Source organism: Phalangium opilio, unplaced genomic scaffold, assembly GCF_054372755.1.
Source record: "Phalangium opilio isolate 3A_F unplaced genomic scaffold, DU_Popi_V2 ptg000017l_1, whole genome shotgun sequence".
Lineage (NCBI taxonomy): Eukaryota > Metazoa > Arthropoda > Arachnida > Opiliones > Phalangiidae > Phalangium > Phalangium opilio.
In genome coordinates, this window is record NW_028324151.1 from 13,916,941 (window position 1) to 13,942,713 (window position 25,773).

The window sequence follows — 25,773 nt, forward strand, 5'->3', positions numbered from 1 at the left end:
GCTAACCATTGAGCCACGGGAGCTCAGAAATTAAATGGTTGTCACGTATTGTGGAAAAGTTATGACTTTTCACGCTACATCTGAGACCCCACAACACCTCTCCCGGGTGGGCTCGAACCAACAACCTTTCGGTTAACAGCTGAACGCGCTAGCCATTGCGCAACGGAAGCCCAAAAATTAAATGTTCGTCAGGTTATGTGGAAAAACTCTGACTTTTTACGTTACATTTGAGATCCCATAACACCGCTCCCGGGTGGGCTCGAACCACCAACCTATTGGTTAACAGCCGAACGCGCTAACCATTGAGCCACGGAAGCTCAGAAATTAAATGGTTGTCACGTTTTGTGGAAAAGTTTTGACTTTTCACGCTACATCTGAGACTCCACGTCACCTCTCCCGGGTGGGCTCGAACCACCAACCTATTGGTTAACAGCCGAACGCGACAACCATTGAGCCACGGGAGCTCAGAAATCAAATGGTTGTCACGTATTGTGGAAAAGTTATTACTTTTCACGCTACATCTGAGACCCCACAACATCTCTCCCGGGTGGGCTCGAACCAACAACCTTTCGGTTAAACAGCTGAACGCGCTAACCATTGAGCCACGGGAGCTCAGAAATTAAATGGTTGTCACGTATTGTGGAAAAGTTTTGACTTTTCACGCTACATCTGAGACCCCACAACATCTCTCCCGGGTGGGCTCGAACCAACAACCTTTCGGTTAAACAGCTGAACGCGCTAACCATTGCGCCACGGAAGCCCAAAAATTAAATGTTCGTCAGGTATTGTGGAAAAACTGACTTTTTACGTTACATTTGAGATCCCATAACACCGCTCCCGGGTGGGATCGAACAACCAACCTATTGGTTAACAGCCGAACGCGCTAACCATTGAGCCACGGAAGCTCAGAAATTAAATGGTTGTCAGGTATTGTGGAAAAGTTATGACTTTTCACGCTACATCTGAGACCCCACAACACCTCTCCCGGGTGGGCTCGAACCACCAACATATTGGTTAACAGCCGAACGCGACAACCATTGAGCCACGGGAGCTCAGAAATTAAATGGTTGTCACGTATTGTGGAAAAGTTATGACTTTTCACGCTACATCTGAGACCCCACAACACCTCTCCTGGGTGGGCTCGAACCAACAACCTTTCGGTTAACAGCTGAACGCACTAACCATTGCGCCACGGAAGCCAAAAAATTAAATGTTCGTCAGGTATTGTGGAAAAACTCTGACTTTTTACGTTACATTTGAGATCCCATAACACCGCTCCCGGTTGGGCTCGAACAATCAACCTATTGGTTAACAGCCGAACGCGCTAACCATTGAGCCACGGAAGCTCAGAAATTAAATGGATGTCAGGTATTGTGGAAAAGTTTTGACTTTTTACGCTACATCTGAGACTCCACGTCACCTCTCCCGGGTGGGCTCGAACCACCAACCTATTGGTTAACAGCCAAGCGCGACAACCATTGAGCCACGGGAGCTCAGAAATCAAATGGTTGTCACGTATTGTGGAACAGTTATGACTTTTCACGCTACATCTGAGACCCCACAACACCTCTCCCGGGTGGGATCGAACCAACAACCTTTCGGTTAAACAGCTGAACGCGCTAACCATTGCGCCACGGAAGCCCAAAAATTAAATGTTCGTCAGGTATTGTGGAAAAACTCTGACTTTTACGTTACATTTGAGAACCCATAACACCGCTCCCGGGTGGGCTCGAACCACCAACCTATTGGTTAACAGCCGAACGCGCTAACCATTGAGCCACGGAAGCTCAGAAATTAAATGTTTGTCACGTATTGTGGAAAAGTTTTGACTTTTTACGCTACATCTGAGACCCCACAACACCTCTCCCGGGTGAGCTCGAACCACCAACCTTTCGGTTAACAGCCGAACGCGCTAACCATTGCGCCAAGGAAGCCCAAAAAATAAATGGTCGTTAGGTATTGTGGAAAAACTTTTCTTTTTACGTTACATTTGAGACTACACAACACCGCTCCCGGGTGGGCTCAAACCACCAACCTTTCGGTTAACAGTCGAATGCGCTAACCATTGCGCCACGGAAGCCCAAAAATTAAATGTTCGTCAGGTATTGTGGAAAAACTCTGACTTTTTACGTTACATTTGAGATCCCATAACACCGCTCCCGGGTGGGCTCGAACCTCCAACCTATTGGTTAACCGCCGAACGCGCTAACCATTGAGCCACGGGAGCTCAGAAATTAAATGGTTGTCACGTATTGTGGAAAAGTTATGACTTTTCACGCTACATCTGAGACCCCACAACACCTCTCCCGGGTGGGCTCGAACCAACAACCTTTCGGTTAACAGCTGAACGCGCTAACCATTGCGCAACGGAAGCCCAAAAATTAAATGTTCGTCAGGTTATGTGGAAAAACTCTGACTTTTTACGTTACATTTGAGATCCCATAACACCGCTCCCGGGTGGGCTCGAACCACCAACCTATTGGTTAACAGCCGAACGCGCTAACCATTGAGCCACGGAAGCTCAGAAATTAAATGGTTGTCACGTATTGTGGAAAAGTTATGACTTTTCACGCTACATCTGAGACCCCACAACATCTCTCCCGGGTGGGCTCGAACCAACAACCTTTCGGTTAAACAGCTGAACGCGCTAACCATTGAGCCACGGGAGCTCAGAAATTAAATGGTTGTCACGTATTGTGGAAAAGTTATGACTTTTCACGCTACATCTGAGACCCCACAACATCTCTCCCGGGTGGGCTCGAACCAACAACCTTTCGGTTAAACAGCTGAACGCGCTAACCATTGCGCCACGGAAGCCCAAAAATTAAATGTTCGTCAGGTATTGTGGAAAAACTGACTTTTTACGTTACATTTGAGATCCCATAACACCGCTCCCGGGTGGGATCGAACAAACAACCTATTGGTTAACAGCCGAACGCGCTAACCATTGAGCCACGGAAGCTGAGAAATTAAATGGTTGTCAGGTATTGTGGAAAAGTTATGACTTTTCACGCTACATCTGAGACCCCACAACACCTCTCCCGGGTGGGCTCGAACCACCAACATATTGGTTAACAGCCGAACGCGACAACCATTGAGCCACGGGAGCTCAGAAATTAAATGGTTGTCACGTATTGTGGAAAAGTTATGACTTTTCACGCTACATCTGAGACCCCACAACACCTCTCCCGGGTGGGCTCGAACCAACAACCTTTCGGTTAACAGCTGAACGCGCTAACCATTGCGCCACGGAAGCCCAAAAATTAAATGTTCGTCAGGTATTGTGGAAAAACTTTGACTTTTTACGTTACATTTGAGATCCCATAACACCGCTCCCGGGTCGACTCGAACAACCAACCTATTGGTTAACAGCCGAACGCGCTAACCATTGAGCCACGGAAGCTCAGAAATTAAATGTTTGTCACGTATTGTGGAAAAGTTTTGACTTTTTACGCTACATCTGAGACCCCACAACACCTCTCCCGGGTGGGCTCGAACCACCAACCTATTGGTTAACAGCCGAACGCGACAACCATTGAGCCACGGGAGCTCAGAAATTAAATGATTGTCACGTATTGTGGAAAAGTTATGACTTTTCACGCTACATCTGAGACCCCACAACATCTCTCCCGGGTGGGCTCGAACCAACAACCTTTCGGTTAAACAGCTGAACGCGCTAACCATTGCGCCACGGAAGCCCAAAAATTAAATGTTCGTCAGGTATTGTGGAAAAACTGACTTTTTACGTTACATTTGAGATCCCATAACACCGCTCCCGGGTGGGATCGAACAACCAACCTATTGGTTAACAGCCGAACGCGCTAACCATTGAGCCACGGAAGCTCAGAAATTAAATGGTTGTCAGGTATTGTGGAAAAGTTATGACTTTTCACGCTACATCTGAGACCCCACAACACCTCTCCCGGGTGGGCTCGAACCACCAACATATTGGTTAACAGCCGAACGCGACAACCATTGAGCCACGGGAGCTCAGAAATTAAATGGTTGTCACGTATTGTGGAAAAGTTATGACTTTTCACGCTACATCTGAGACCCCACAACACCTCTCCTGGGTGGGCTCGAACCAACAACCTTTCGGTTAACAGCTGAACGCACTAACCATTGCGCCACGGAAGCCAAAAAATTAAATGTTCGTCAGGTATTGTGGAAAAACTCTGACTTTTTACGTTACATTTGAGATCCCATAACACCGCTCCCGGTTGGGCTCGAACAATCAACCTATTGGTTAACAGCCGAACGCGCTAACCATTGAGCCACGGAAGCTCAGAAATTAAATGGATGTCAGGTATTGTGGAAAAGTTTTGACTTTTTACGCTACATCTGAGACTCCACGTCACCTCTCCCGGGTGGGCTCGAACCACCAACCTATTGGTTAACAGCCAAGCGCGACAACCATTGAGCCACGAGAGCTCAGAAATCAAATGGTTGTCACGTATTGTGGAACAGTTATGACTTTTCACGCTACATCTGAGACCCCACAACACCTCTCCCGGGTGGGCTCGAACCAACAACCTTTCGGTTAAACAGCTGAACGCGCTAACCATTGCGCCACGGAAGCCCAAAAATTAAATGTTCGTCAGGTATTGTGGAAAAACTCTGACTTTTACGTTACATTTGAGAACCCATAACACCGCTCCCGGGTGGGCTCGAACCACCAACCTATTGGTTAACAGCCGAACGCGCTAACCATTGAGCCACGGAAGCTCAGAAATTAAATGTTTGTCACGTATTGTGGAAAAGTTTTGACTTTTTACGCTACATCTGAGACCCCACAACACCTCTCCCGGGTGAGCTCGAACCACCAACCTTTCGGTTAACAGCCGAACGCGCTAACCATTGCGCCAAGGAAGCCCAAAAAATAAATGGTCGTTAGGTATTGTGGAAAAACTTTTCTTTTTACGTTACATTTGAGACTACACAACACCGCTCCCGGGTGGGCTCAAACCACCAACCTTTCGGTTAACAGTCGAATGCGCTAACCATTGCGCCACGGAAGCCCAAAAATTAAATGTTCGTCAGGTATTGTGGAAAAACTCTGACTTTTTACGTTACATTTGAGATCCCATAACACCGCTCCCGGGTGGGCTCGAACCTCCAACCTATTGGTTAACCGCCGAACGCGCTAACCATTGAGCCACGGGAGCTCAGAAATTAAATGGTTGTCACGTATTGTGGAAAAGTTATGACTTTTCACGCTACATCTGAGACCCCACAACACCTCTCCCGGGTGGGCTCGAACCAACAACCTTTCGGTTAACAGCTGAACGCGCTAACCATTGCGCAACGGAAGCCCAAAAATTAAATGTTCCTCAGGTTATGTGGAAAAACTCTGACTTTTTACGTTACATTTGAGATCCCATAACACCGCTCCCGGGTGGGCTCGAACCACCAACCTATTGGTTAACAGCCGAACGCGCTAACCATTGAGCCACGGAAGCTCAGAAATTAAATGGTTGTCACGTTTTGTGGAAAAGTTTTGACTTTTTACGCTACATCTGAGACTCCACGTCACCTCTCCCGGGTGGGCTCGAACCACCAACCTATTGGTTAACAGCCGAACGCGACAACCATTGAGCCACGGGAGCTCAGAAATAAAATGGTTGTCACGTATTGTGGAAAAGTTATTACTTTTCACGCTACATCTGAGACCCCACAACATCTCTCCCGGGTGGGCTCGAACCAACAACCTTTCGGTTAAACAGCTGAACGCGCTAACCATTGAGCCACGGGAGCTCAGAAATTAAATGGTTGTCACGTATTGTGGAAAAGTTATGACTTTTCACGCTACATCTGAGACCCCACAACATCTCTCCCGGGTGGGCTCGAACCAACAACCTTTCGGTTAAACAGCTGAACGCGCTAACCATTGCGCCACGGAAGCCCAAAAATTAAATGTTCGTCAGGTATTGTGGAAAAACTGACTTTTTACGTTACATTTGAGATCCCATAACACCGCTCCCGGGTGGGATCGAACAAACAACCTATTGGTTAACAGCCGAACGCGCTAACCATTGAGCCACGGAAGCTGAGAAATTAAATGGTTGTCAGGTATTGTGGAAAAGTTATGACTTTTCACGCTACATCTGAGACCCCACAACACCTCTCCCGGGTGGGCTCGAACCACCAACATATTGGTTAACAGCCGAACGCGACAACCATTGAGCCACGGGAGCTCAGAAATTAAATGGTTGTCACGTATTGTGGAAAAGTTATGACTTTTCACGCTACATCTGAGACCCCACAACACCTCTCCCGGGTGGGCTCGAACCAACAATCTTTCGGTTAACAGCTGAACGCGCTAACCATTGCGCCACGGAAGCCCAAAAATTAAATGTTCGTCAGGTATTGTGGAAAAACTTTGACTTTTTACGTTACATTTGAGATCCCATAACACCGCTCCCGGGTCGACTCGAACAACCAACCTATTGGTTAACAGCCGAACGCGCTAACCATTGAGCCACGGAAGCTCAGAAATTAAATGTTTGTCACGTATTGTGGAAAAGTTTTGACTTTTTACGCTACATCTGAGACCCCACAACACCTCTCCCGGGTGGGCTCGAACCACCAACCTATTGGTTAACAGCCGAACGCGACAACCATTGAGCCACGGGAGCTCAGAAATTAAATGATTGTCACGTATTGTGGAAAAGTTATGACTTTTCACGCTACATCTGAGACCCCACAACATCTCTCCCGGGTGGGCTCGAACCAACAACCTTTCGGTTAACAGCTGAACGCGCTAACCTTTGCGCCACGGAAGCCCAAAAATTAAATGTTCGTCAGGTATTGTGGAAAAACTCTGACTTTTTACGTTACATTTGAGATCCCATAACACCGCTCCCAGGTGGGATCGAACAACCAACCTATTGGTTAACAGCCGAACGCGCTAACCATTGAGCCACGGAAGCTCAGAAATTAAATGTTTGTCACGTATTGTGGAAACGTTTTGACTTTTTACGCTACATCTGAGACCCCACAACACATTTCCCGGGTGGGCTCGAACCACCAACCTATTGGTTAACAGCCGAACGCGACAACCATTGAGCCACGGGAGCTCAGAAATTAAATGGTTGTCACGTATTGTGGAAAAACTCTGACTTTTTACGTTACATTTGAGATCCCATAACACCGCTCCCAGGTGGGATCGAACAACCAACCTATTGGTTAACAGCCGAACGCGCTAACCATTGAGCCACGGAAGCTCAGAAATTAAATGTTTGTCACGTATTGTGGAAAAGTTTTGACTTTTTACGCTACATCTGAGACACCACAACACCTCTCCCGGGTGGGCTCGAACCACCAACCTATTGGTTAACAGCCGAACGCGACAACCATTGAGCCACGGGAGCTCAGAAATTAAATGGTTGTCACGTATTGTGGAAAAGTTATGACTTTTCACGCTACATCTGAGACCCCACAACATCTCTCCCGGGTGGGCTCGAACCAACAACCTTTCGGTTAACAGCTGAACGCGCTAACCATTGCGCCACGGAAGCCCAAAAATTAAATGTTCGTCAGGTATTGTGGAAAAACTCTGACTTTTTACGTTACATTTGAGATCCCATAACACCGCTCCCAGGTGGGATCGAACAACCAACCTATTGGTTAACAGCCGAACGCGCTAACCATTGAGCCACGGAAGCTCAGAAATTAAATGTTTGTCACGTATTGTGGAAACGTTTTGACTTTTTACGCTACATCTGAGACCCCACAACACCTCTCCCGGGTGGGCTCGAGCCACCAACCTATTGGTTAACAGCCGAACGCGACAACCATTGAGCCACGGGAGCTCAGAAATTAAATGGTTGTCACGTATTGTGGAAAAACTCTGACTTTTTACGTTACATTTGAGATCCCATAACACCGCTCCCAGGTGGGATCGAACAACCAACCTATTGGTTAACAGCCGAACGCGCTAACCATTGAGCCACGGAAGCTCAGAAATTAAATGTTTGTCACGTATTGTGGAAAAGTTTTGACTTTTTACGCTACATCTGAGACCCCACAACACCTCTCCCGGGTGGGCTCGAACCACCAACCTATTGGTTAACAGCCGAACGCGACAACCATTGAGCCACGGGAGCTCAGAAATTAAATGGTTGTCACGTTTTGTGGAAAAGTTATGACTTTTCACGCTACATCTGAGACCCCACAACATCTCTCCCGGGTGGGCTCGAACCAACAACCTTTCGGTTAACAGCTGAACGCGCTAACCATTGCGCCACGGAAGCCCAAAAATTAAAGGTTCGTCAGGTATTGTGGAAAAACTCTGACTTTTTACGTTACATTTGAGATCCCATAACACCGCTCCCAGGTGGGATCGAACAACCAACCTATTGGTTAACAGCCGAACGCGCTAACCATTGAGCCACGGAAGCTCAGAAATTAAATGGTTGTCACGTATTGTGGAAAAGTTATGACTTTTCACGCTACATCTGAGACCCCACAACACCTCTCCCGGGTGGGCTCGAACCAAAAACCTTTCGGTTAACAGCTGAACGCACTAACCATTGCGCCACGGAAGCCAAAAAATTAAATTTTCGTCTGGTATTGTGGAAAAACTCTGACTTTTTACGTTACATTTGAGATCCCATAACACCGCTCCCGGGTGGGCTCGAACCTCCAACCTATTGGTTAACAGCCGAACGCGCTAACCATTGAGCCACGGAAGCTCAGAAATTAAATGGTTGTCACGTATTGTGGAAAAGTTATGACTTTTCACGCTACATCTGAGACCCCACAACACCTCTCCCGGGTGGGCTCGAACCACCAACCTATTGGTTAACAGCCGAACGCGACAACCATTGAGCCACGGGAGCTCAGAAATTAAATGGTTGTCAGGTATTGTGGAAAAACTCTGACTTTTTACATTACATTTGAGATCCCATAACACCGCTAACGGGTGGGATCGAACAACCAACCTATTGGTTAACAGCCGAACGCGCTAACCATTGAGCCACGGAAGCTCAGAAATTAAATGTTTGTCAGGTATTGTGGAAAAGTTATGACTTTTCACGCTACATCTGAGACCCCACAACACCTCTCCCGGGTGGGCTCGAACCAACAACCTTTCGGTTAACAGCTGAACGCGCTAACCAGTGCGCAACGGAAGCCCAAAAATTAAATGATCGTCAGGTATTGTGGAAAAACTCTGACTTTTTACGTTACATTTGAGATCCCATAACACCGCTCCCGGGTGGGCTCGAACCCCCAACCTATTGGTTAACAGCCGAACGCGCTAACCATTGAGCCACGGAAGCTCAGAAATTAAATGGTTGTCACGTATTGTGGAAAAGTTATGACTTTTCACGCTACATCTGAGACCCCACAACACCTCTCCCGGGTGGGCTCGAACCAACAACCTTTCGGTTAACAGCTGAACGCGCTAACCATTGCGCCACGGAAGCCCAAAAATTAAATGTTCGTCAGGTATTGTGGAAAAACTCTGACTTTTTACGTTACATTTGAGATCCCATAACACCGCTCCCGGGTGGGCTCGAACCACCAACCTATTGGTTAACAGCCGAACGCGCTAACCATTGAGCCACGGAAGCTCAGAAATTAAATGTTTGTCACGTATTGTGGAAAAGTTATGACTTTTCACGCTACATCTGAGACCCTAAAACACCTCTCCCGGGTGGGCTCGAACCAAAAACCTTTCGGTTAACAGCTGAACGCACTAACCATTGCGCCACGGAAGCCCAAAAATTAAATGATCGTCAGGTATTGTGGAAAAACTCTGACTTTTTACGTTACATTTGAGATCCCATAACACCGCTCCCGGGTGGGATCGAACAACCAACCTATTGGTTAACAGCCGAACGCGCTAACCATTGAGCCACGAAGCTCAGAAATTAAATGGTTGTCAGGTATTGTGGAAAAGTTATGACTTTTCACGCTACATCTGAGACCCCACAACACCTCTCCCGGGTGGGCTCGAACCACCAACCTATTGGTTAACAGCCGAACGCGACAACCATTGAGCCACGGGAGCTCAGAAATTAAATGGTTGTCAGGTATTGTGGAAAAACTCTGACTTTTTACATTACATTTGAGATCCCATAACACCGCTAACGGGTGGGATCGAACAACCAACCTATTGGTTAACAGCCGAACGCGCTAACCATTGAGCCACGGAAGCTCAGAAATTAAATGTTTGTCAGGTATTGTGGAAAAGTTATGACTTTTCACGCTACATCTGAGACCCCACAACACCTCTCCCGGGAGGGCTCGAACCACCAACCTTTCGGTTTACAGCTGAACGCGCTAACCATTGCGCCACGGAAGCCCAAAAATTAAATGTTCGTCACGTATTGTGGAAAAACTTTGACTTTTTACGTTACATTCGAGATCCCATAACACCGCTCCCGGGTGGGCTCGAACCACCAACCTATTGGTTAACAGCCGAACGCGCTAACCATTGAGCCACGGAAGCTCAGAAATTAAATGGTTGTCAGGTATTGTGGAAAAGTTATGACTTTTCACGCTACATCTGAGACCCCACAACACCTCTCCCGGGAGGGCTCGAACCACCAACCTTTCGGTTTACAGCTGAACGCGCTAACCATTGCGCCACGGAAGCCCAAAAATTAAATGTTCGTCAGGTATTGTGGAAAAACTCTGAATTTTACGTTACATTCGAGATCCCATAACACCGCTAACGGGTGGGATCGAACAACCAACCTATTGGTTAACAGCCGAACGCGCTAACCATTGAGCCACGGAAGCTCAGAAATTAAATGTTTGTCAGGTATTGTGGAAAAGTTATGACTTTTCACGCTACATCTGAGACCCCACAACACCTCTCCCGGGAGGGCTCGAACCACCAACCTTTCGGTTTACAGCTGAACGCGCTAACCATTGCGCCACGGAAGCCCAAAAATTAAATGTTCGTCAGGTATTGTGGAAAAACTTTGACTTTTTACGTTACATTCGAGATCCCATAACACCGCTCCCGGGTGGGCTCGAACCAACAACCTTTCGGTTAACAGCTGAACGCGCTAACCATTGCGCCACGGAAGCCCAAAAATTAAATGTTCGTCAGGTATTGTGGAAAAACTCTGACTTTTACGTTACATTCGAGATCCCATAACACCGCTAACGGGTGGGATCGAACATCCAACCTATTGGTTAACAGCCGAACGCGCTAACCATTGAGCCACGGAAGCTCAGAAATTAAATGTTTGTCAGGTATTGTGGAAAAGTTATGACTTTTCACGCTACATCTGAGACCCCACAACACCTCTCCCGGGAGGGCTCGAACCACCAACCTTTCGGTTTACAGCTGAACGCGCTAACCATTGCGCCACGGAAGCCCAAAAATTAAATGTTCGTCAGGTATTGTGGAAAAACTTTGACTTTTTACGTTACATTCGAGATCCCATAACACCGCTCCCGGGTGGGCTCGAACCAACAACCTTTCGGTTAACAGCTGAACGCGCTAACCATTGCGCCACGGAAGCCCAAAAATTAAATGTTCATCAGGTATTGTGGAAAAACTCTGACTTTTTACGTTACATTCGAGATCCCATAACACCGCTAACGGGTGGGATCGAACAACCAACCTATTGGTTAACAGCCGAACGCGCTAACCATTGAGCCACGGAAGCTCTGAAATTAAATGTTTGTCAGGTATTGTGGAAAAGTTATGACTTTTCACGCTACATCTGAGACCCCACAACACCTCTCCCGGGAGGGCTCGAACCACCAACCTTTCGGTTTACAGCTGAACGCGCTAACCATTGCGCCACGGAAGCCCAAAAATTAAATGATCGTCAGGTATTGTGGAAAAACTCTGACTTTTTACGTTACATTTGAGATCCCATAACACCGCTCCCGGGTGGGATCGAACAACCAACCTATTGGTTAACAGCCGAACGCGCTAACCATTGAGCCACGAAGCTCAGAAATTAAATGGTTGTCAGGTATTGTGGAAAAGTTATGACTTTTCACGCTACATCTGAGACCCCACAACACCTCTCCCGGGTGGGCTCGAACCACCAACCTATTGGTTAACAGCCGAACGCGACAACCATTGAGCCACGGGAGCTCAGAAATTAAATGGTTGTCAGGTATTGTGGAAAAACTCTGACTTTTTACATTACATTTGAGATCCCATAACACCGCTAACGGGTGGGATCGAACAACCAACCTATTGGTTAACAGCCGAACGCGCTAACCATTGAGCCACGGAAGCTCAGAAATTAAATGTTTGTCAGGTATTGTAGAAAAGTTATGACTTTTCACGCTACATCTGAGACCCCACAACACCTCTCCCGGGAGGGCTCGAACCACCAACCTTTCGGTTTACAGCTGAACGCGCTAACCATTGCGCCACGGAAGCCCAAAAATTAAATGTTCGTCACGTATTGTGGAAAAACTTTGACTTTTTACGTTACATTCGAGATCCCATAACACCGCTCCCGGGTGGGCTCGAACCACCAACCTATTGGTTAACAGCCGAACGCGCTAACCATTGAGCCACGGAAGCTCAGAAATTAAATGGTTGTCAGGTATTGTGGAAAAGTTATGACTTTTCACGCTACATCTGAGACCCCACAACACCTCTCCCGGGAGGAATCGAACCACCAACCTTTCGGTTTACAGCTGAACGCGCTAACCATTGCGCCACGGAAGCCCAAAAATTAAATGTTTGTCAGGTATTGTGGAAAAACTCTGAATTTTACGTTACATTCGAGATCCCATAACACCGCTAACGGGTGGGATCGAACAACCAACCTATTGGTTAACAGCCGAACGCGCTAACCATTGAGCCACGGAAGCTCAGAAATTAAATGTTTGTCAGGTATTGTGGAAAAAGTTATGACTTTTCACGCTACATCTGAGACCCCACAACACCTCTCCCGGGAGGGCTCGAACCACCAACCTTTCGGTTTACAGCTGAACGCACTAACCATTGCGCCACGGAAGCCCAAAAATTAAATGTTCGTCAGGTATTGTGGAAAAACTTTGACTTTTTACGTTACATTCGAGATCCCATAACACCGCTCCCGGGTGGGCTCGAACCAACAACCTTTCGGTTAACAGCTGAACGCGCTAACCATTGCGCCACGGAAGCCCAAAAATTAAATGTTCGTCAGGTATTGTGGAAAAACTCTGACTTTTTACGTTACATTCGAGATCCCATAACACCGCTAACGGGTGGGATCGAACATCCAACCTATTGGTTAACAGCCGAACGTGCTAACCATTGAGCCACGGAAGCTCAGAAATTAAATGTTTGTCAGGTATTGTGGAAAAGTTATGACTTTTCACGCTACATCTGAGACCCCACAACACCTCTCCCGGGAGGGCTCGAACCACCAACCTTTCGGTTTACAGCTGAACGCGCTAACCATTGCGCCACGGAAGCCCAAAAATTAAATGTTCGTCAGGTATTGTGGAAAAACTTTGACTTTTTACGTTACATTCGAGATCCCATAACACCGCTCCCGGGTGGGCTCGAACCAACAACCTTTCGGTTAACAGCTGAACGCGCTAACCATTGCGCCACGGAAGCCCAAAAACTAAATGTTCATCAGGTATTGTGGAAAAACTCTGACTTTTTACGTTACATTCGAGATCCCATAACACCGCTAACGGGTGGGATCGAACAACCAACCTATTGGTTAACAGCCGAACGCGCTAACCATTGAGCCACGGAAGCTCAGAAATTAAATGTTTGTCAGGTATTGTGGAAAAGTTATGACTTTTCACGCTACATCTGAGACCCCACAACACCTCTCCCGGGAGGGCTCGAACCACCAACCTTTCGGTTTACAGCTGAACGCGCTAACCATTGCGCCACGGAAGCCCAAAAATTAAATGTTCGTCAGGTATTGTGGAAAAACTTTGACTTTTTACGTTACATTCGAGATCCCATAACACCGCTCCCGGGTGGGCTCGAACCAACAACCTTTCGGTTAACAGCTGAACGCGCTAACCATTGCGCCACGGAAGCCCAAAAATCAAATGTTCGTCAGGTATTGTGGAAAAACTCTGACTTTTTACGTTACATTTGAGATCCCATAACACCGCTCCCAGGTGGGATCGAACAACCAACCTATTGGTTAACAGCCGAACGCGCTAACCATTGAGCCACGGAAGCTCAGAAATTAAATGTTTGTCACGTATTGTGGAAAAGTTTTGACTTTTTACGCTACATCTGAGACCCCACAACACCTCTCCCGGGTGGGCTCGAACCAAAAACCTTTCGGTTAACAGCTGAACGCACTAACCATTGCGCCACGGAAGCCCAAAAATTAAATGATCGTCAGGTATTGTGGAAAAACTCTGACTTTTTACGTTACATTTGAGATCCCATAACACCGCTCCCGGGTGGGATCGAACAACCAACCTATTGGTTAACAGCCGAACGCGCTAACCATTGAGCCACGAAGCTCAGAAATTAAATGGTTGTCAGGTATTGTGGAAAAGTTATGACTTTTCACGCTACATCTGAGACCCCACAACACCTCTCCCGGGTGGGCTCGAACCACCAACCTATTGGTTAACAGCCGAACGCGACAACCATTGAGCCACGGGAGCTCAGAAATTAAATGGTTGTCAGGTATTGTGGAAAAACTCTGACTTTTTACATTACATTTGAGATCCCATAACACCGCTAACGGGTGGGATCGAACAACCAACCTATTGGTTAACAGCCGAACGCAATAACCATTGAGCCACGGAAGCTCAGAAATTAAATGGTTGTCAGGTATTGTGGAAAAGTTATGACTTTTCACGCTACATCTGAGACCCCACAACACCTCTCCCGGGTGGGCTCGAACCAAAAACCTTTCGGTTAACAGCTGAACGCACTAACCATTGCGCCACGGAAGCCCAAAAATTAAATGATCGTCAGGTATTGTGGAAAAACTCTGACTTTTTACGTTACATTTGAGATCCCATAACACCGCTCCCGGGTGGGATCGAACAACCAACCTATTGGTTAACAGCCGAACGCGCTAACCATTGAGCCACGAAGCTCAGAAATTAAATGGTTGTCAGGTATTGTGGAAAAGTTATGACTTTTCACGCTTTATCTGAGACCCCACAACACCTCTCCCGGGTGGGCTCGAACCACCAACCTATTGGTTAACACCCGAACGCGACAACCATTGAGCCACGGGAGCTCAGAAATTAAATGGTTGTCAGGTATTGTGGAAAAACTCTGACTTTTTACATTACATTTGAGATCCCATAACACCGATAACGGGTGGGATCGAACAACCAACCTATTGGTTAACAGCCGAACGCGCTAACCATTGAGCCACGGAAGCTCAGAAATTAAATGTTTGTCAGGTATTGTGGAAAAGTTATGACTTTTCACGCTACATCTGAGACCCCACAACACCTCTCCCGGGAGGGCTCGAACCACCAACCTTTCGGTTTACAGCTGAACGCGCTAACCATTGCCCACGGAAGCCCAAAAATTAAATGTTCGTCAGGTATTGTGGAAAAACTTTGACTTTTTACGTTACATTCGAGATCCCATAACACCGCTCCCGGGTGGGCTCGAACCAACAACCTTTCGGTTAACAGCTGAACGCGCTAACCATTGCGCCACGGAAGCCCAAAAATTAAATGTTCGTCAGGTATTGTGGAAAAACTCTGACTTTTTACGTTACATTCGAGATCCCATAACACCGCTAACGGGTGGGATCGAACAACCAACCTATTGGTTAACAGCCGAACGCGCTAACCATTGAGCCACGGAAGCTCAGAAATTAAATGTTTGTCAGGTATTGTGGAAAAGTTATGACTTTTCAAGCTACATCTGAGACCCCACAACACCTCTCCCGGGAGGGCTCGAACCACCAACCTTTCGGTTTACAGCTGAACGCGCTAACCATTGCGCCACGGAAGCCCAAAAATTAAATGTTCGTCAGGTATTGTGGAAAAACTTTGACTTTTTACGTTACATTCGAGATCCCATAACACCGCTCCCGGGTGGGCTCGAACCAACAACCTTTCGGTTAACAGCTGAACGCGCTAACCATTGCGCCAAGGAAGCCCAAAAATTAAATGTTCATCAGGTATTGTGGAAAAACTCTGACTTTTTACGTTACATTCGAGATCCCATAACACCGCTAACGGGTGGGATCGAACAACCAACCTATTGGTTAACAGCCGAACGCGTTAACCATTGAGCCACGGAAGCTCAGAAATTAAATGTTTGTCAGGTATTGTGGAAAAGTTATGACTTTTCACGCTACATCTGAGACCCCACAACACCTCTCCCGGGAGGGCTCGAACCACCAACCTTTCGGTTTACAGCTGAACGCGCTAACCATTGCGCCACGGAAGCCCAAAAATTAAATGTTCGTCAGGTATTGTGGAAAAACTTTGACTTTTTACGTTACATTCGAGATCCCCTAACACCGCTCCCGGGTGGGCTCGAACCAACAACCTTTCGGTTAACAGCTGAACGCGCTAACCATTGCGCCACGGAAGCCCAAAAATTAAATGTTCGTCAGGTATTGTGGAAAACTCTGACTTTTTACGTTACATTTGAGATCCCATAACACCGCTCCCAGGTGGGATCGAACAACCAACCTATTGGTTAACAGCCGAAGGCGCTAACCATTGAGCCACGGAAGCTCAGAAATTAAATGTTTGTCAGGTATTGTGGAAAAGTTATGACTTTTCACGCTACATCTGAGACCCCACAACACCTCTCCCGGGAGGGCTCGAACCACCAACCTTTCGGTTTACAGCTGAACGCGCTAACCATTGCGCCACGGAAGCCCAAAAATTAAATGTTCGTCAGGTATTGTGGAAAAACTTTGACTTTTTACGTTACATTCGAGATCCCCTAACACCGCTCCCGGGTGGGCTCGAACCAACAACCTTTCGGTTAACAGCTGAACGCGCTAACCATTGCGCCACGGAAGCCCAAAAATTAAATGTTCGTCAGGTATTGTGGAAAAACTCTGACTTTTTACGTTACATTTGAGATCCCATAACACCGCTCCCAGGTGGGATCGAACAACCAACCTATTGGTTAACAGCCGAACGCGCTAACCATTGAGCCACGGAAGCTCAGAAATTAAATGTTTGTCAGGTATTGTGGAAAAGTTATGACTTTTCACGCTACATCTGAGACCCCACAACACCTCTCCCGGGAGGGCTCGAACCACCAACCTTTCGGTTTACAGCTGAACGCGCTAACCATTGCGCCACGGAAGCCCAAAAATTAAATGTTCGTCAGGTATTGTGGAAAAACTTTGACTTTTTACGTTACATTCGAGATCCCCTAACACCGCTCCCGGGTGGGCTCGAACCAACAACCTTTCGGTTAACAGCTGAACGCGCTAACCATTGCGCCACGGAAGCCCAAAAATTAAATGTTCGTCAGGTATTGTGGAAAAACTCTGACTTTTTACGTTACATTCGAGATCCCATAACACCGCTAACGGGTGGGATCGAACAACCAACCTATTGGTTAACAGCCGAACGCGCTAACCATTGAGCCACGGAAGCTCAGAAATTAAATGTTTGTCAGGTATTGTGGAAAAGTTATGACTTTTCACGCTACATCTGAGACCCCACAACACCTCTCCCGGGAGGGCTCGAACCACCAACCTTTCGGTTTACAGCTGAACGCGCTAACCATTGCGCCACGGAAGCCCAAAAATTAAATGTTCGTCAGGTATTGTGGAAAAACTTTGACTTTTTACGTTACATTCGAGATCCCATAACACCGCTCCCGGGTGGGCTCGAACCAACAACCTTTCGGTTAACAGCTGAACGCGCTAACCATTGCGCCACGGAAGCCCAAAAATTAAATGTTCGTCAGGTATTGTGGAAAAACTCTGACTTTTTACGTTACATTTGAGATCCCATAACACCGCTCCCAGGTGGGATCGAACAACCAACCTATTGGTTAACAGCCGAACGCGCTAACCATTGAGCCACGGAAGCTCAGAAATTAAATGTTTGTCAGGTATTGTGGAAAAGTTATGACTTTTCACGCTACATCTGAGACCCCACAACACCTCTCCCGGGAGGGCTCGAACCACCAACCTTTCGGTTTACAGCTGAACGCGCTAACCATTGCGCCACGGAAGCCCAAAAATTAAATGTTCGTCAGGTATTGTGGAAAAACTTTGACTTTTTACGTTACATTCGAGATCCCCTAACACCGCTCCCGGGTGGGCTCGAACCAACAACCTTTCGGTTAACAGCTGAACGCGCTAACCATTGCGCCACGGAAGCCCAAAAATTAAATGTTCGTCAGGTATTGTGGAAAAACTCTGACTTTTTACGTTACATTCGAGATCCCATAACACCGCTAACGGGTGGGATCGAACAACCAACCTATTGGTTAACAGCCGAACGCGCTAACCATTGAGCCACGGAAGCTCAGAAATTAAATGTTTGTCAGGTATTGTGGAAAAGTTATGACTTTTCACGCTACATCTGAGACCCCACAACACCTCTCCCGGGAGGGCTCGAACCACCAACCTTTCGGTTTACAGCTGAACGCGCTAACCATTGCGCCACGGAAGCCCAAAAATTAAATGTTCGTCAGGTATTGTGGAAAAACTTTGACTTTTTACGTTACATTCGAGATCCCCTAACACCGCTCCCGGGTGGGCTCGAACCAACAACCTTTCGGTTAACAGCTGAACGCGCTAACCATTGCGCCACGGAAGCCCAAAAATTAAATGTTCGTCAGGTATTGTGGAAAAACTCTGACTTTTTACGTTACATTCGAGATCCCATAACACCGCTAACGGGTGGGATCGAACAACCAACCTATTGGTTAACAGCCGAACGCGCTAACCATTGAGCCACGGAAGCTCAGAAATTAAATGTTTGTCAGGTATTGTGGAAAAGTTATGACTTTTCACGCTACATCTGAGACCCCACAACACCTCTCCCGGGAGGGCTCGAACCACCAACCTTTCGGTTTACAGCTGAACGCGCTAACCATTGCGCCACGGAAGCCCAAAAATTAAATGTTCGTCAGGTATTGTGGAAAAACTTTGACTTTTTACGTTACATTCGAGATCCCCTAACACCGCTCCCGGGTGGGCTCGAACCAACAACCTTTCGGTTAACAGCTGAACGCGCTAACCATTGCGCCACGGAAGCCCAAAAATTAAATGTTCGTCAGGTATTGTGGAAAAACTCTGACTTTTTACGTTACATTTGAGATCCCATAACACCGCTCCCAGGTGGGATCGAACAACCAACCTATTGGTTAACAGCCGAACGCGCTAACCATTGAGCCACGGAAGCTCAGAAATTAAATGTTTGTCAGGTATTGTGGAAAAGTTATGACTTTTCACGCTACATCTGAGACCCCACAACACCTCTCCCGGGAGGGCTCGAACCACCAACCTTTCGGTTTACAGCTGAACGCGCTAACCATTGCGCCACGGAAGCCCAAAAATTAAATGTTCGTCAGGTATTGTGGAAAAACTTTGACTTTTTACGTTACATTCGAGATCCCCTAACACCGCTCCCGGGTGGGCTCGAACCAACAACCTTTCGGTTAACAGCTGAACGCGCTAACCATTGCGCCACGGAAGCCCAAAAATTAAATGTTCGTCAGGTATTGTGGAAAAACTCTGACTTTTTACGTTACATTCGAGATCCCATAACACCGCTAACGGGTGGGATCGAACAACCAACCTATTGGTTAACAGCCGAACGCGCTAACCATTGAGCCACGGAAGCTCAGAAATTAAATGTTTGTCAGGTATTGTGGAAAAGTTATGACTTTTCACGCTACATCTGAGACCCCACAACACCTCTCCCGGGAGGGCTCGAACCACCAACCTTTCGGTTTACAGCTGAACGCGCTAACCATTGCGCCACGGAAGCCCAAAAATTAAATGTTCGTCAGGTATTGTGGAAAAACTTTGACTTTTTACGTTACATTCGAGATCCCATAACACCGCTCCCGGGTGGGCTCGAACCAACAACCTTTCGGTTAACAGCTGAACGCGCTAACCATTGCGCCACGGAAGCCCAAAAATTAAATGTTCGTCAGGTATTGTGGAAAAACTCTGACTTTTTACGTTACATTCGAGATCCCATAACACCGCTAACGGGTGGGATCGAACAACCAACCTATTGGTTAACAGCCGAACGCGCTAACCATTGAGCCACGGAAGCTCAGAAATTAAATGTTTGTCAGGTATTGTGGAAAAGTTATGACTTTTCACGCTATATCTGAGACCCCACAACACCTCTCCCGGGAGGGCTCGAACCACCAACCTTTCGGTTTACAGCTGAACGCGCTAACCATTGCGCCACGGAAGCCCAAAAATTAAATGTTCGTCAGGTATTGTGGAAAAACTTTGACTTTTTACGTTACATTCGAGATCCCATAACACCGCTCCCGGGTGGGCTCGAACCAACAACCTTTCGGTTAACAGCTGAACGCGCTAACCATTGCGCCACGGAAGCCCAAAAATTAAATGTTCGTCAGGTATTGTGGAAAAACTCTGACTTTTTACGTTACATTTGAGATCCCATAACACCGCTCCCAGGTGGGATCGAACAACCAACCTATTGGTTAACAGCCGAAGGCGCTAACCATTGAGCCACGGAAGCTCAGAAATTAAATGTTTGTCACGTATTGTGGAAAAGTTTTGACTTTTTACGCTACATCTGAGACCCCACAACACCTCTCCCGGGTGGGCTCGAACCACCAACCTATTGGTTAACAGCCGAACGCGACAACCATTGAGCCACGGGAGCTCAGAAATTAAATGGTTGTCACGTATTGTGGAAAAGTTATGACTTTTCACGCTACATCTGAGACCCTAAAACACCTCTCCCGGGTGGGCTCGAACCACCAACATATTGGTTAACAGCCGAACGCGACAACCATTGAGCCACGGGAGCTCAGAAATTAAATGGTTGTCACGTATTGTGGAAAAGTTATGACTTTTCACGCTACATCTGAGACCCCGCAACACCTCTCCCGGGTGGGCTCGAACCAAAAACCTTTCGGTTAACAGCTGAACGCACTAACCATTGCGCCACGGAAGCCCAAAAATTAAATGTTCGTCAGGTATTGTGGAAAAACTCTGACTTTTTACGTTACATTCGAGATCCCATAACACCGCTAACGGGTGGGATCGAACAACCAACCTATTGGTTAACAGCCGAACGCGCTAACCATTGAGCCACGGAAGCTCAGAAATTAAATGTTTGTCAGGTATTGTGGAAAAGTTATGACTTTTCAAGCTACATCTGAGACCCCACAACACCTCTCCCGGGAGGGCTCGAACCACCAACCTTTCGGTTTACAGCTGAACGCGCTAACCATTGCGCCACGGAAGCCCAAAAATTAAATGTTCGTCAGGTATTGTGGAAAAACTTTGACTTTTTACGTTACATTCGAGATCCCATAACACCGCTCCCGGGTGGGCTCGAACCAACAACCTTTCGGTTAACAGCTGAACGCGCTAACCATTGCGCCAAGGAAGCCCAAAAATTAAATGTTCATCAGGTATTGTGGAAAAACTCTGACTTTTTACGTTACATTCGAGATCCCATAACACCGCTAACGGGTGGGATCGAACAACCAACCTATTGGTTAACAGCCGAACGCGTTAACCATTGAGCCACGGAAGCTCAGAAATTAAATGTTTGTCAGGTATTGTGGAAAAGTTATGACTTTTCACGCTACATCTGAGACCCCACAACACCTCTCCCGGGAGGGCTCGAACCACCAACCTTTCGGTTTACAGCTGAACGCGCTAACCATTGCGCCACGGAAGCCCAAAAATTAAATGTTCGTCAGGTATTGTGGAAAAACTTTGACTTTTTACGTTACATTCGAGATCCCCTAACACCGCTCCCGGGTGGGCTCGAACCAACAACCTTTCGGTTAACAGCTGAACGCGCTAACCATTGCGCCACGGAAGCCCAAAAATTAAATGTTCGTCAGGTATTGTGGAAAACTCTGACTTTTTACGTTACATTTGAGATCCCATAACACCGCTCCCAGGTGGGATCGAACAACCAACCTATTGGTTAACAGCCGAAGGCGCTAACCATTGAGCCACGGAAGCTCAGAAATTAAATGTTTGTCAGGTATTGTGGAAAAGTTATGACTTTTCACGCTACATCTGAGACCCCACAACACCTCTCCCGGGAGGGCTCGAACCACCAACCTTTCGGTTTACAGCTGAACGCGCTAACCATTGCGCCACGGAAGCCCAAAAATTAAATGTTCGTCAGGTATTGTGGAAAAACTTTGACTTTTTACGTTACATTCGAGATCCCCTAACACCGCTCCCGGGTGGGCTCGAACCAACAACCTTTCGGTTAACAGCTGAACGCGCTAACCATTGCGCCACGGAAGCCCAAAAATTAAATGTTCGTCAGGTATTGTGGAAAAACTCTGACTTTTTACGTTACATTTGAGATCCCATAACACCGCTCCCAGGTGGGATCGAACAACCAACCTATTGGTTAACAGCCGAACGCGCTAACCATTGAGCCACGGAAGCTCAGAAATTAAATGTTTGTCAGGTATTGTGGAAAAGTTATGACTTTTCACGCTACATCTGAGACCCCACAACACCTCTCCCGGGAGGGCTCGAACCACCAACCTTTCGGTTTACAGCTGAACGCGCTAACCATTGCGCCACGGAAGCCCAAAAATTAAATGTTCGTCAGGTATTGTGGAAAAACTTTGACTTTTTACGTTACATTCGAGATCCCCTAACACCGCTCCCGGGTGGGCTCGAACCAACAACCTTTCGGTTAACAGCTGAACGCGCTAACCATTGCGCCACGGAAGCCCAAAAATTAAATGTTCGTCAGGTATTGTGGAAAAACTCTGACTTTTTACGTTACATTCGAGATCCCATAACACCGCTAACGGGTGGGATCGAACAACCAACCTATTGGTTAACAGCCGAACGCGCTAACCATTGAGCCACGGAAGCTCAGAAATTAAATGTTTGTCAGGTATTGTGGAAAAGTTATGACTTTTCACGCTACATCTGAGACCCCACAACACCTCTCCCGGGAGGGCTCGAACCACCAACCTTTCGGTTTACAGCTGAACGCGCTAACCATTGCGCCACGGAAGCCCAAAAATTAAATGTTCGTCAGGTATTGTGGAAAAACTTTGACTTTTTACGTTACATTCGAGATCCCATAACACCGCTCCCGGGTGGGCTCGAACCAACAACCTTTCGGTTAACAGCTGAACGCGCTAACCATTGCGCCACGGAAGCCCAAAAATTAAATGTTCGTCAGGTATTGTGGAAAAACTCTGACTTTTTACGTTACATTCGAGATCCCATAACACCGCTAACGGGTGGGATCGAACAACCAACCTATTGGTTAACAGCCGAACGCGCTAACCATTGAGCCACGGAAGCTCAGAAATTAAATGTTTGTCAGGTATTGTGGAAAAGTTATGACTTTTCACGCTATATCTGAGACCCCACAACACCTCTCCCGGGAGGGCTCGAACCACCAACCTTTCGGTTTACAGCTGAACGCGCTAACCATTGCGCCACGGAAGCCCAAAAATTAAATGTTCGTCAGGTATTGTGGAAAAACTTTGACTTTTTACGTTACATTCGAGATCCCATAACACCGCTCCCGGGTGGGCTCGAACCAACAACCTTTCGGTTAACAGCTGAACGCGCTAACCATTGCGCCACGGAAGCCCAAAAATTAAATGTTCGTCAGGTATTGTGGAAAAACTCTGACTTTTTACGTTACATTTGAGATCCCATAACACCGCTCCCAGGTGGGATCGAACAACCAACCTATTGGTTAACAGCCGAAGGCGCTAACCATTGAGCCACGGAAGCTCAGAAATTAAATGTTTGTCACGTATTGTGGAAAAGTTTTGACTTTTTACGCTACATCTGAGACCCCACAACACCTCTCCCGGGTGGGCTCGAACCACCAACCTATTGGTTAACAGCCGAACGCGACAACCATTGAGCCACGGGAGCTCAGAAATTAAATGGTTGTCACGTATTGTGGAAAAGTTATGACTTTTCACGCTACATCTGAGACCCCGCAACACCTCTCCCGGGTGGGCTCGAACCAAAAACCTTTCGGTTAACAGCTGAACGCACTAACCATTGCGCCACGGAAGCCCAAAAATTAAATGATCGTCAGGTATTGTGGAAAAACTCTGACTTTTTACGTTACATTTGAGATCCCATAACACCGCTCCCGGGTGGGATCGAACAACCAACCTATTGGTTAACAGCCGAACGCGCTAACCATTGAGCCACGAAGCTCAGAAATTAAATGGTTGTCAGGTATTGTGGAAAAGTTATGACTTTTCACGCTACATCTGAGACCCCACAACACCTCTCCCGGGTGGGCTCGAACCACCAACCTATTGGTTAACAGCCGAACGCGACAACCATTGAGCCACGGGAGCTCAGAAATTAAATGGTTGTCAGGTATTGTGGAAAAACTCTGACTTTTTACATTACATTTGAGATCCCATAACACCGCTAACGGGTGGGATCGAACAACCAACCTATTGGTAAACAGATGAACGCGATAACCATTGCGCCCCGGAAGCCCAAAAATTAAATGGACGTCAGGTATTGTGGAAAAACTTTGACCTTTTACGTCACATCTGAGACCTCACAACACCGCTCCCGGGTGGGCTCGAACCACCAACCTTTCGGTTAACCGCGGAACGAGCTAGCCATTTAGCCACGGAAGCTCAGAAATTCAATGGTTGTCAGGTATTGTGGAAAACTTATGATTTTTACGTTACATTTGAGATCCCATAACACCGCTCCCGGGTGGGCTCGAACCACCAACCTATTGGTTAACAGCCGAACGCACTAACCATTGAGCCACGGAAGCTCAGAAATTAAATGGTTGTCAGGTATTATGGAAAAGTTATGACTTTTCACGCCACATCTGAGACCCCACAACACCTCTCCCGGGTGGGCTCGAACCACCAACCTTTCGGTTAACAGCTGAACGCGCTAACCATTGCGCCACGGAAGCCCAAAAATAAAATGTTCGTCAGGTATTGTGGAAAAACCTTGACTTTTTACGTTACATTTGAGATCCCATAACACCGCTCCCGGGTCGGCTCGAACAACCAACCTATTGGTTAACAGCCGAACGCGCTAACCATTGAGCCACGGAAGCTCAGAAATTAAATGTTTGTCAGGTATTGTGGAAAAACACTGACTTTTTACGTTACATCTGAGACCTCACAACACCATTCTTGGATGGGCTCGAACCTCCAAACTATCGGTTAAAAGCCGAACGCGCTAACCATTGAGCCACGGAAGCTCTGAAATTAAATGGTCGTCAGGTATTGTGGAAAAACTATGACTTTTTACGTAACATCTGAAACCTCACAGCACCGCTTTGGGTTGGGTTCGAACCACCAACCTTTCGGTTGACAGATGAACGCGATAACCATTGCGCAACGGAAGCCCAAAAATTAAATGGTCTTCAGGTATTGTGGAAAAACTTTGACTTTTTACGTTACTTATAAAACTTCACACCAACGTTCCCGGTCGGGCTGGAACCACCAACCTTTCGGTAAACAGATGAACGCGATAACCATTGCGCCCCGGAAGCCCAAAAATTAAATGGACGTCAGGTATTGTGGAAAAACTTTGACCTTTTACGTCACATCTGAGACCTCACAACACCGCTCCCGGGTGGGCTCGAACCACCAACCTTTCGGTTAACAGCGGAACGAGCTAACCATTTAGCCACGGAAGCTCAGAAATTCAATGGTTGTTAGGTATTGTGGAAAACTTA

At 47.0% G+C, this 25,773-nt stretch overlaps 27 non-coding genes across 27 annotated transcripts; all 27 read right to left on the reverse strand.

The window, feature by feature from the left end:
* Positions 1–10,236: 10,236 nt before the first annotated feature.
* Positions 10,237–10,309, reverse strand: TRNAY-GUA (transfer RNA tyrosine (anticodon GUA)). The gene has a single exon. It is a non-coding gene; the product is annotated as a tRNA-Tyr (tRNA).
* Positions 10,310–10,530: 221 nt separating this feature from the next.
* On the reverse strand, positions 10,531–10,603 carry TRNAY-GUA (transfer RNA tyrosine (anticodon GUA)). Its single transcript has one exon. It is a non-coding gene; the product is annotated as a tRNA-Tyr (tRNA).
* Positions 10,604–10,823: 220 nt separating this feature from the next.
* TRNAY-GUA (transfer RNA tyrosine (anticodon GUA)) lies at positions 10,824–10,896 on the reverse strand. The gene has a single exon. It is a non-coding gene; the product is annotated as a tRNA-Tyr (tRNA).
* A 367-nt stretch (positions 10,897–11,263) lies between these two features.
* TRNAY-GUA (transfer RNA tyrosine (anticodon GUA)) lies at positions 11,264–11,336 on the reverse strand. Its single transcript has one exon. It is a non-coding gene; the product is annotated as a tRNA-Tyr (tRNA).
* A 368-nt stretch (positions 11,337–11,704) lies between these two features.
* Positions 11,705–11,777, reverse strand: TRNAY-GUA (transfer RNA tyrosine (anticodon GUA)). The gene has a single exon. It is a non-coding gene; the product is annotated as a tRNA-Tyr (tRNA).
* Positions 11,778–12,291: 514 nt separating this feature from the next.
* Positions 12,292–12,364, reverse strand: TRNAY-GUA (transfer RNA tyrosine (anticodon GUA)). Its single transcript has one exon. It is a non-coding gene; the product is annotated as a tRNA-Tyr (tRNA).
* A 221-nt stretch (positions 12,365–12,585) lies between these two features.
* Positions 12,586–12,658, reverse strand: TRNAY-GUA (transfer RNA tyrosine (anticodon GUA)). Its single transcript has one exon. It is a non-coding gene; the product is annotated as a tRNA-Tyr (tRNA).
* Positions 12,659–12,879: 221 nt separating this feature from the next.
* Positions 12,880–12,952, reverse strand: TRNAY-GUA (transfer RNA tyrosine (anticodon GUA)). The gene has a single exon. It is a non-coding gene; the product is annotated as a tRNA-Tyr (tRNA).
* A 368-nt stretch (positions 12,953–13,320) lies between these two features.
* TRNAY-GUA (transfer RNA tyrosine (anticodon GUA)) lies at positions 13,321–13,393 on the reverse strand. The gene has a single exon. It is a non-coding gene; the product is annotated as a tRNA-Tyr (tRNA).
* Positions 13,394–13,761: 368 nt separating this feature from the next.
* On the reverse strand, positions 13,762–13,834 carry TRNAY-GUA (transfer RNA tyrosine (anticodon GUA)). Its single transcript has one exon. It is a non-coding gene; the product is annotated as a tRNA-Tyr (tRNA).
* Positions 13,835–15,816: 1,982 nt separating this feature from the next.
* TRNAY-GUA (transfer RNA tyrosine (anticodon GUA)) lies at positions 15,817–15,889 on the reverse strand. Its single transcript has one exon. It is a non-coding gene; the product is annotated as a tRNA-Tyr (tRNA).
* Positions 15,890–16,257: 368 nt separating this feature from the next.
* Positions 16,258–16,330, reverse strand: TRNAY-GUA (transfer RNA tyrosine (anticodon GUA)). Its single transcript has one exon. It is a non-coding gene; the product is annotated as a tRNA-Tyr (tRNA).
* A 367-nt stretch (positions 16,331–16,697) lies between these two features.
* Positions 16,698–16,770, reverse strand: TRNAY-GUA (transfer RNA tyrosine (anticodon GUA)). The gene has a single exon. It is a non-coding gene; the product is annotated as a tRNA-Tyr (tRNA).
* A 368-nt stretch (positions 16,771–17,138) lies between these two features.
* Positions 17,139–17,211, reverse strand: TRNAY-GUA (transfer RNA tyrosine (anticodon GUA)). Its single transcript has one exon. It is a non-coding gene; the product is annotated as a tRNA-Tyr (tRNA).
* A 368-nt stretch (positions 17,212–17,579) lies between these two features.
* TRNAY-GUA (transfer RNA tyrosine (anticodon GUA)) lies at positions 17,580–17,652 on the reverse strand. The gene has a single exon. It is a non-coding gene; the product is annotated as a tRNA-Tyr (tRNA).
* A 368-nt stretch (positions 17,653–18,020) lies between these two features.
* Positions 18,021–18,093, reverse strand: TRNAY-GUA (transfer RNA tyrosine (anticodon GUA)). The gene has a single exon. It is a non-coding gene; the product is annotated as a tRNA-Tyr (tRNA).
* A 368-nt stretch (positions 18,094–18,461) lies between these two features.
* Positions 18,462–18,534, reverse strand: TRNAY-GUA (transfer RNA tyrosine (anticodon GUA)). Its single transcript has one exon. It is a non-coding gene; the product is annotated as a tRNA-Tyr (tRNA).
* Positions 18,535–18,902: 368 nt separating this feature from the next.
* TRNAY-GUA (transfer RNA tyrosine (anticodon GUA)) lies at positions 18,903–18,975 on the reverse strand. Its single transcript has one exon. It is a non-coding gene; the product is annotated as a tRNA-Tyr (tRNA).
* A 368-nt stretch (positions 18,976–19,343) lies between these two features.
* On the reverse strand, positions 19,344–19,416 carry TRNAY-GUA (transfer RNA tyrosine (anticodon GUA)). The gene has a single exon. It is a non-coding gene; the product is annotated as a tRNA-Tyr (tRNA).
* Positions 19,417–19,784: 368 nt separating this feature from the next.
* TRNAY-GUA (transfer RNA tyrosine (anticodon GUA)) lies at positions 19,785–19,857 on the reverse strand. The gene has a single exon. It is a non-coding gene; the product is annotated as a tRNA-Tyr (tRNA).
* A 368-nt stretch (positions 19,858–20,225) lies between these two features.
* On the reverse strand, positions 20,226–20,298 carry TRNAY-GUA (transfer RNA tyrosine (anticodon GUA)). The gene has a single exon. It is a non-coding gene; the product is annotated as a tRNA-Tyr (tRNA).
* A 956-nt stretch (positions 20,299–21,254) lies between these two features.
* On the reverse strand, positions 21,255–21,327 carry TRNAY-GUA (transfer RNA tyrosine (anticodon GUA)). The gene has a single exon. It is a non-coding gene; the product is annotated as a tRNA-Tyr (tRNA).
* A 368-nt stretch (positions 21,328–21,695) lies between these two features.
* TRNAY-GUA (transfer RNA tyrosine (anticodon GUA)) lies at positions 21,696–21,768 on the reverse strand. Its single transcript has one exon. It is a non-coding gene; the product is annotated as a tRNA-Tyr (tRNA).
* Positions 21,769–22,135: 367 nt separating this feature from the next.
* Positions 22,136–22,208, reverse strand: TRNAY-GUA (transfer RNA tyrosine (anticodon GUA)). The gene has a single exon. It is a non-coding gene; the product is annotated as a tRNA-Tyr (tRNA).
* A 368-nt stretch (positions 22,209–22,576) lies between these two features.
* Positions 22,577–22,649, reverse strand: TRNAY-GUA (transfer RNA tyrosine (anticodon GUA)). Its single transcript has one exon. It is a non-coding gene; the product is annotated as a tRNA-Tyr (tRNA).
* Positions 22,650–23,017: 368 nt separating this feature from the next.
* Positions 23,018–23,090, reverse strand: TRNAY-GUA (transfer RNA tyrosine (anticodon GUA)). Its single transcript has one exon. It is a non-coding gene; the product is annotated as a tRNA-Tyr (tRNA).
* A 368-nt stretch (positions 23,091–23,458) lies between these two features.
* Positions 23,459–23,531, reverse strand: TRNAY-GUA (transfer RNA tyrosine (anticodon GUA)). The gene has a single exon. It is a non-coding gene; the product is annotated as a tRNA-Tyr (tRNA).
* Positions 23,532–25,773: the final 2,242 nt, after the last annotated feature.